The sequence below is a fragment of the Chiloscyllium plagiosum genome, chromosome 21, assembly GCF_004010195.1.
Source record: "Chiloscyllium plagiosum isolate BGI_BamShark_2017 chromosome 21, ASM401019v2, whole genome shotgun sequence".
NCBI classification, from domain to species: domain Eukaryota; kingdom Metazoa; phylum Chordata; class Chondrichthyes; order Orectolobiformes; family Hemiscylliidae; genus Chiloscyllium; species Chiloscyllium plagiosum.
The window spans coordinates 7,075,020-7,085,227 of NC_057730.1; positions in this window are offsets into that span (position 1 = coordinate 7,075,020).

Below are 10,208 nucleotides of genomic sequence, written 5' to 3' on the forward strand. Positions count from 1 at the left end.
CAACCCTATCAACTTGGGTGGTAACTTTGAGGGATCTATGGACGTGGACTCCAGGATGCCTCTGTTTCTCCACGCTGCCAAGAATCCTGCCTTTAACCCTGTATTCTGCATTCAAATTTGACCTTCCAAAGTGAATCACTTCACACTTTTCCAGGTTGAACTCCATCCGTGACATCTCAGCCTAACTCCTGCATCCTGTCAATATCCTGTTGCAGTCAAGATTAGAGTGGTGCTGGAAAAGCACAGCAGGTCAGGCAGCATCCGAGGAGCAGGAAAATCAATGTTCCGGGCAGGAGCCCTGATGAAGGACTTCTAAATCCTGACATGCTATAGCTTTCTGCAGTCTTGCTCTATTTAAATAATATTTCATTCCTGCCAAAGTGCTTAACCTCACATTTTTCCATATTATATGCTATCTGCCAAGTTCTTGCCCATTCACTTAACCCATCTATATCCCTCCATTGAATCTGTGTGTTAGCCTTATCATCTGTCTTCTCACCTATTGTTGTATCATCTACAAACTTGGTGCATTAATTTCCCTTATCCAAGTCACTAATGTAAATAGAAAGCAAATAAATATGGCCCTGTGCCACTCCACTAATTACAGATTGCCATAATTCTCCAACTTCTCCTAAATCTTGGCTTCTATTTGTTAGGCGATCCCTATATCCATGCTTATATAATAGTCCCAACACCATAAGGTCAGAGTTTAAAATGCAATATCTTAACAAGCAACATTTGGAAATCCAAATATATTGCATCCATTGGTTTCCCATTATCTATCCTATTTCTTACCACCTCAAATAATTCTAATGAATTTGTCAGGCATGATTTCCCCCTTCATGTAGCTATGCTAACTCTACTTGATTATTTTATGTATTTATAAATGCTGTGCTCTTAGATCCTTTATAATATATACAAATATTTCCCAGGATAGGTGTTAATCAAACTGGCCAATAATTATCTGTTGTTTTTGTCTTGCTCCTTTTTTTTTAAATCGAAGCATTACATTAACATTTTCAAATCTTCAGGGATTTCCCCAGAAAATGGATCCACTATTTTGGTGTGTATTTCATTAATGTCCTCGGATTCAACTTAACGGATGCAGAGGGCTTATCTGCCTTTAGCCCCTTTAGTTTCCACAATACATCGTCTTTCGTGATATTCATCTACGTTCACTATAATCTTTGTTCCCACTGTGTGGACATCCATGTGCAGCAATGACTTCTGCAACTGGGTGCCAATGTCTTGACATGCACAGGACCTCCACATTGCCATACAGCTTAGCAGGATAAATGGATATTGCATTTATTGCCCCTCCCACTTTTGACCCTTGATTAAGTATTTTTGGAATGTCAGTAGTGTTCTTCTACTGTGAAGATTGATGGAAAGTACTTATTCAACTCCTCTGCCATCTTCAGGTTTTGCACCTCATTCTCCAAGGGGCCTCTGTTCACTTAAGCCTCTCTTCTCGCCTCGCCCCCCCACCCCCCGGGTCTACATAGGAGCTCTTGGTGTTCATTTTCACATTACTTCTTCATTTACCCTCAAAGTTTTTTTTTGGGGGGGGCATCTTTGTTGCTTTTAAAACTTTCCCAATCCGCTGTATTACTCCTAATCATTGTCACATTATATGCTTGTTCTTTCAACTGATTGCATTTTCCTTGGTTTGGCTTCTCTCCTTAGAATCTTTCTTTCTCACTGGATATATCGTGCTGTGAACAATTAACTTTTTGCTTTAAAATTTGTCATGTGTTCCTCAACTGCCTTTTTTGCTAAACTTTTTCAACTCTTAAACCAGTCGAGGCAATCACTTATCATGACTATCGAATAATTCAGAAATAGCATATTTCTGAACTATTCGAAATAGCCCTACAAACCTTATTTAGTTGAGCATTAATTGTCTAAGATGCAGTTGTGACAGAAACCTTTGAAATTCAACCCTGACAGTAACAGGCAGACAGATAACCACTTGGATATCCACAGGAGGATTGAACAAATAGAAAACCTGCAGGTGGAACAGGTGCTAAAGAGATGTACATAAATGAATAAAGCAAAAAAGTTAGAAACAAATCAATCCCATTGTACAGAATTGGACTAAAGAGTGACGTAGTAAACAGAGTTGTAACAGGAATAGTTAAACAAACCTTTATAAAAGGAATTGAGTTTATTTGTGGAATTGGTCTTGCTGGTTCAGAACTCAGCTTCAGTAGGTGGCGTTAAAAATAAGTGGAGGTGAAAGAAACCGATGTCACATTCTGGAACATTTGGATTATTTATTGACTGTGTTCCATAGAATTAGACAGGAAAAGGAGCTAAAGTTACAGCACAGGGGAATGCAGATGTTTCAGCCAAAGTAAGCAGCAACAGAAATAAAAATCGCAAAGCTACATTCTTCCAAGATAGATGGTACAAATAGAAATAAATTAACATAAACCACTTGTATGTAATAGCTATCAAGTTAAGGGTTACCAAGTCTGGGAATTCAACATTCAAAGATCATTGATGCACTGGAGGAATAGACAAAAAGGTAAAGGAGTCAGGGTGGTTTAGTTAATAAAGGGTGCTATTGGTACAGCAGTGAGTAGTGATATAGGTGTAGGAGATTGTGACGTGAAATAAGAACAGGGAAAGGGATAGTATTGATGGGGAAAAAGCAAGAAAGTAGAATAAAGGATTAACGGACCAGGCATGATCTCAGTGAATGGAGAAGACTCAATGAGCTGAACAGCCCCTACTTCTGTTCCTACCTCTTATGGTCTTATACTTTGGGTGGAAATAAGGAAGAGCAAAGTAAACGAGTCACAGGGGTGGTAGTCACCTTTAGGCCAAAGAGTTGCCTCACAAAGTATAATTGGGAAATAATGGAGGTGTATGAAAAGGGCACTGTAATTCTCATGGGCTATTTTCATCTTCACATTGACTGGACAAATCAGATTGTCAAGGGCAACATGGAAGATGAACATGTACAGTCCACTATGGATTGGTTTTTAGAAGCAATTTGTTACAGAATCTATGCATTTCTGGCAAGTTTAGATCTAGTAATGTTTAAATGATATAGGATTCATAAAAGAGCTCACAGTTAAGGATCATCCCGGGTAAGTGATCATAAGGTAGAATTTCAAATTCAGTTGGTGAGAAAAATCAACGGCCTCAACTTTTAAATTAGGGCAGTTAGTTTTTAAAATCGAAACAGACCGCTTGGTCAAACAAGTCCACGCTGAACATAATCCCAAACTAAACTAGTCCCAACTACCTACTCTTGGTTCATTTCCCTCCAAACCTCACCTATTCATGTATCCATCCAAACGTATTAAACGTTGTAATTGTACCGACATCCACCAGTTCCTCAGGAAGCTCATTCCACATTTGAACCACCCTCTGTATATATAAAAAAAAAACTTGCCTTTGGTGTCATTTTAAATCTCTCCCCCTCACTTTAAAAATGTGCCCCGACTCTCTGAATCTGAGAAAGAATAGTCTAAGATGGGCTACGAAAATAGACTAAGGGGAAAGTCTGTGAATGAGCAGTGACAAGCATTTATACGGTTATTTTGTCACACTCAGCAAAAATCTATTCTGGTCAAAAAGGACTCGAGGAGAAGATGAACTACCTGTGATTAACAAGAATAGTCAAGAGCATCCAATTAAAAGCTAAGGTAATACAGAGCAGTGAAAATTAGTGGTAGGCCAGAGGATTGGGAACATTTTAGAAATCAGCAGTGGATGACTAAAAGTTACAAAAGGAGCAGAAAGTAGAGTATGAAATTAAACTGGCAAAAAACAGAAACAAGAGTTTCTACAGGTGCATAAAGAGAATACTAAACTAAGTGTGGGACCCTGCAAGATGCAACCAGGAAATCACAGATCTTAAACCAATATTTTGCACTGATCTTGATATTTGAAGACACTATAAATATTCTAAAGATAACAGATAAGCAAGATGCTATTAGTAAGAGTCTTTATCACGAGGGACAATGTATTTGATAAACTAATGAGACTAAAGACAGGCAAATTGCCAAGGCCTAATAATCTGTATCTATGAGTTTTAAAGGAATTGGTTCAGAGATAATAGTCACTGTTTAAAATATTTCTGAACTCAATGGATTCCAGGAATGTTCCAGCAATTTGGAAAACTGTTAAGATGATACTTCTGTTCAGCAAGGGGATGGAGACAGACAGACTCTAGCCAGTTAACATCTATCATTGAGAAAATGCGAAAGCTCAGCAGAATTCTCACTCCTCATTCTTATGTTCTAATGGTCATGTTCAGCCAATCTGGGAAAAGAGTTTGCAACACTTCACTGAACGTTTTGATTGGCTATTTAAAACAGGGTCATAATTTGGTTAAAATCAATTTGTCAACGTGAAAGCGACTAATTGCAGGGCAAAACAAAATAGCAAATTAGCCCACATCTAAGACAAGATTCTGTGATATAATTTTTTTTTGGGCGGGGGGGGAGGAAGAGAGAAAGAGAGGAAAGTAAAGGCATGAGGTATATGTATCAGTTATGTACCATACATGTTTTAATATCGCTTTTGGAATTTGTATTTCAAAATATAAGCTGGTGGATGTTGGGTTATGACTTTTTTTTAAAATTCCGGTCAGACAGCAATACCAGGACAATGATTGAAATCAAATATTTCATTAGAAAGCAGGTAACTGCAGAAACCAATTAATAGAAAGACATTTACACTTAGATTTACAACAGCTTTTCAAACGCACAAGGCCATTTGATTTGTTTTCAGAATCTAAAGCTGAACAAGTTTTTTTTTGTAGGCTTAGTTCAGAAGACACCAGTGTTGAGTTTAAATGGTTTAGTTTGTCTCCTAGGAATAGGATTTAGGATAATACATGGAACAAGTTACCTCAACAGAAATCTTTGTGGTATGTCTAGTCCAAGAGAGTTTTGTTAGAAACAGAAAACATTCAGAATCTCAGATTTGTGAAAAGTTATCAGCAGATTTGAAAGACTCATTCACGTTCTCCAGCAATAAATTGTCAGTTAAGCAGAACACAACCGAAGCTCTGAATAAGTCATAACAGACTTGACAGTATCTCTCTCCAAATGTCCCAATGTGCCCTTGCACTTTTTAAAATTTCAGATTTCACGTATCTGCAGTGCTTTGCTTTTATATGTTCTATCAAGCTAGATTTCATTTTGGGATCGGAGTTGGTTAATTATTAGTGTCATCAGTGGGAATCAAAAATAAGTAAGGGATAACTTCAGCACTCTAATTTAATTGAGATGGGGAACTGAAAAATGGCTTATCAGGATTATTGCAGTAAGAGGTTCAGAGGGGAAAAATCTTCCTTTATTGACAGGTTAACAGAGAGAGTAAACACAGAAATGCAGTAGATGTAATTTGTGCAGATTTTCACAAGACCTTTAAGATGTCCCATAATATCCTAAAGACTAAGGTCAGAGAAAATTAGTGATTAAATGTCAAGATTGCCATGTCTTAATGACAGCCAGCAATGTAAAGGGTGGGAGTTCAGAATATTTAAAGTGGATGTAGGTTTGCTCGCTGAGCTGGAAAGTTTGTTTTCAGACGTTTTGTCACCATACTAGGTAACTTCATCAGTGAGCCTCTGGATGAAGTGCTGGTGGCATGGCCCACTTTCTATATGTTTAGGTTTCCTTGGGTTGGTGACATAATTTTCTGTGGTGACGTCATTTCCTTTTCTTTTCTCAGGGAGTGGTAAATGGGATCCAAGTCAACGTGTTTGTTGATAGAGTTCTGGTTGGAACGCCATGCATCTAGGAATTCTCACGTATGTTTCTGCTTAGCTTGTTCACTAGATTGACGATATTGTCCTTGGTGATGTTTGGTGTATGAGTCTTTGGTTCTTCTAATAAACACTTGACTGCACTATTAAAAAGAACCAAAGACACATACACCAAACACCACTAACTTCATCACCAAGGACAATATTGTCAATCTAGTGGACCTATGCCTAATCACCCACTGGGAGCTCTGATATCAGGGTTCTTAGCAGAGGCAGTAATGCAGAGACTCTAACAAACAGCTCTGCCAAACATCCAAACCAAACTCTGGGTCCGCTATGTGGATGACACCTTTGTCATTCTAAACGAAACAAATTAGAGGAAACCTTCAAGACTATCAATAATACCCCTACTGGCATAAAATTCACTAGAGAGGAGGAAAACAACAACAAACTGCCATTCCTAGATGTCGCAGTAGAGCGAACAGCCAATGGGGAACTTCAAACCAGCATGTACAGGAAAATAACACACACTGACCAAATACTGAACTACAGAAGCAATCAGCCCAACACCCACAAAACGAAGCTGCATTAGAACATTATTTCAATGAGCCACCACACACTGTAGCCCAGATGAACTACAAAGAGCAGAGGAAAATTACCTATACTGTATATTCAAAAAGAACAGGTACCCAATGAACACAGTCCGCCGATTTCTCAGCAACAAATCCAAACAAGCAGACAGAACACGTCCACAAACCCTGGCCACTCTCCTCTACATCAAAGGCATCTCGGAATGACTGCCAGACTACTCAGACCCCTTGGCATCACGGTAGCCTACAAACCCATCAATACACTAAAACAGCAACTAATGAACTTGAAAGAACCTATACAGATAACAAGCTAAACTAATGTCATTTACAAAATACCTTTCAAGAACTATAACAAACACTACACATTGGACAACCAGGCAGAAAACTAGCTACCAGGATACATGAACATCAACTAGCTGCAAAAAGACATGACCCACTCTTACTAGTATCCTTACATACATATGAGGAAGGACACCACGTTGACTGGGATAATACGTCCATCCTAGGACAAGCCCAAACACAGACACTCACGAGAATTCCCAGAAGAATGGCATTCGATCCTGAACTCTATCAATAACCACACTGATTTGGATCCCACTCACCACCCCCGAGAAGAAGAACAGGAAATGACACCATCAACCCAAGGAAACCTAAACACAAATAGAAAGCGGGCTATACCACCAGTACTTCATCTGGAGGCTCACTGATGAAGTTACCTAGTATGGTGACGGTACGTCTGAAAATGAACCTTCCAGCTCAGCGAGCAAACCTACATCCAGAACCTTAACCTGAGCTACAAATCTTGAGGGTTCTCAAAACTTGCTAACAACGATCAGTGCTAGTACCACCGCTTTTCACAAGCTATCACAACCATTTGGACTCTGAAACGAAAGCACCATTTCTAACATTCTGAATTACACCAATTTGGGAAAACTGAATGAGGGCTCAACTAGATAGTGATGGACATTAATAAACTTAGAGAATGGATAAATAATTGGCAAATTAAGTTAAATACTGATAAGTGACAGGCATTAAGCTCTGGTTAGAAAAGGTGAGGTCACAGGTTGTATGGACTAAATAATCTGTGAGATGTGGTAGAAAGGATTCAGGGTACAAACTGACCAATCCCTAAATGATGCACATGTTAACAAGGCCATTTATGACAGATTGGACAGACTCGGGTTATTTCCCTTGGAACAGCTGACACTGAGGGGGGACATGATAGAGATGTATAAAACGGGGGAGGGATGCATAAATAGGGTAAACAGGAAAAGACCTTTCCCCTTATTGGAGTGATCAATGGCCAAGTGGCAGATTTAAGGAGTACAAAGTTTACAGGGGATATATGCTGCAACAGTCATAACATTAAATAGTATTTAGATGTGCATTTGCAATGTCAACTCGGTAAAAACAATGACTGCAGATGCTGGAAACTAGATTCTAGATTAGAGTGGGGCTGGAAAAGCACAGCAGTTCAGGCAGCATTCAAGGAGCAGCAAAATCCGATGTTTCGGGCAAAAGGCCTTCATCAGGAATATAGGCAGAGAGCCTGAAAGGGTGGAGAGATAAATGAGAGGAGAGTGGGGCTGGGGAGAAAGTAGCATAGAGTACAATAGGTGAGTGGGGAAGGGGATGAAGGTGATAGGTCTGGGGGGAGGGTGGAAAAGAAGATAGGCAGGTAAGACAAGTCATGGGGACAGTGCTGAGCTGGAAGTTTGGAACTGGGGTGAGGTGGGAGAAGGGGAAATGAGGAAACTGTTGAAGTCCACATTGATGCCCTGGTGTTGAAGTGTTCCGAGGTGGAAGATGAGGCGTTCTTCCTCCAGGCATCTGGTGGTGAGGGAGCGGCGGTGAAGGAGGGGGAGTTGAAATGTTGGACCACAGGGCGGTGTGGTTGATTGGTGCGGGTATCCCAGAGATGTCCCCTAAAGCGCTCTGCTAGGAGGCGTCCAGTGTCCCCAATTTGGAGGAGACCGCATCGGGAGCGACAGATACAATAAATGATATCGGTGCATGTGCAGGTAAAACTTTGATGGATGTGGAAGGCTGCTTTAGGGTCTTGGATGGAGGTGAGGGAGGTGGTGTGGGCGCAGGTTTTGCAATTCCTGCGGTGGCTGCGGAAGGTGCCAGGATGGGAGGGTGGGTTGTAGGGGGGCGTGGACCTGACCAGGTAGTCACGGAGGGAACGGTCTTTGCGGAAGGCGGAAAGAGATGGGGAGGGAAATATATCCCCGGTGCTGGGGTCTGTTTGGAGGTGGCAGAAATGTCGGCAAATGATTTGGTTTATGCGAAGGTTGGTAGGGTGGAAGGTGAGCACCAGGGGCATTCAAGGCATACAAAGCAATGGGCCAAGTGTTGGAAAGTAGGATCAGAACAGTTAGGACTCGAAGGGTGAAAGGACATTGTATCTGTGCGGTAGACCTCTATATCTCCATAAAACCAAGTGCTGCGTTTCATTTACACAGGGACAGAATTGAAATTAGTAATTATATACTAAACCTGTGCCAAACCTTAGTTAAATCACATTTAACATATTGTGTACAGCTCTGGCCAGCAGATTATAAAAACAAAAAGGTAGAGGGACACTGGACAGTGTGAAGAAAAACTTTATTGGAGCGTACCAGAAATGGCATGGGTATACAGATCATGAAAATAATAAACAAACTATGTGTATATCCTCTTGGAAAATAAAAAGGGGGGAGCTAATAGGTTCTTTTTAAAAAAACATCCTGGAAGGTTTGAGAACAGTGGATGGAGGGAATGTTTCCTCTTGTGATGAACAGCACAACTTGAGGCGAATGTCAAAAAGTCACCAAGAAACTGAATTTCTTTGGCCAGAATGCCAAAGAGTATTGAACTTGTAAATAGAATAGACACATTTAGGAGACTGGACAAGTACAAGAACTCCAATTATGCACTGGATGCTTAAAAAGACCTTTTTTTGTAAAGTTAGAATTATTCCTTCTAGTCTTTTATCAAGACTAGTATTTGAACTTGGCACCTTTACTGTTCTGTACACCCAGCTTCCCACTGCTATTATCATTTAGAAACTACAAGCAAGTGTGTGCCTTATGCAGGGGCACTTATGAACAGGTTTCTAGGGAAGAGAACAAGAATTGAACAACAGATCAATATCTTTCCAGAAAAACATGCAACAAACTTGTTGTGTACATATGCTGCTGACAAAAATGTTCAAAATATAAATAGGATTGGATACAAGTCACATTAGTGCATGGGAATAGCAGAGTAGTGCAAGGTTGAAACTAAAAACACAAGCAGAATGGAATTAAATGAATTAGTTGAAGAACCCTTTCATAAACAAGAGGATTGACAAAGTTAAACAAACTTAAACGAGGAAAAAGATGTGATTCAAACTCATAAATAAGCATTTTTAACTGCTCTCTGCCTCACGAACATTGGAGTATTCCACACTCCGATATAGTTAAATGAAATAAACTCAAATTAAATATTCCTCTATGTTTCAGAAATCTGCACTGACATCAGCACATCGTATGCAGCACTGGTGTGAAGCTTCTGTTTGCAAATCTGAAATAGTGACAAATAACAGTGTAATTGTCATTTGACAAATTTCTAAGGATATGAATTGAAAGCAAAGCCACAACCAAACTCCAAAACTTTTATTCTATAGTTTTGGTAACTGCGAAGTGATTTAGCTTCACTAAACACTCCCTCTAAACCAAAAGAAAGGTTGTATTGACAACTGGCGCTGAAGCAATTCGGAACTTGACGGATGATCAAGTTTTGCTCCTTGGGGATTCAGATCTTCTGTCACAAGCCGGTCTCATTCTTAAGAAAAACTGAATAAAAAATGCAACTGAACAAAGTCTTAAAGACACCGCAAAACAAGGATTATACTCCTTGCTTTG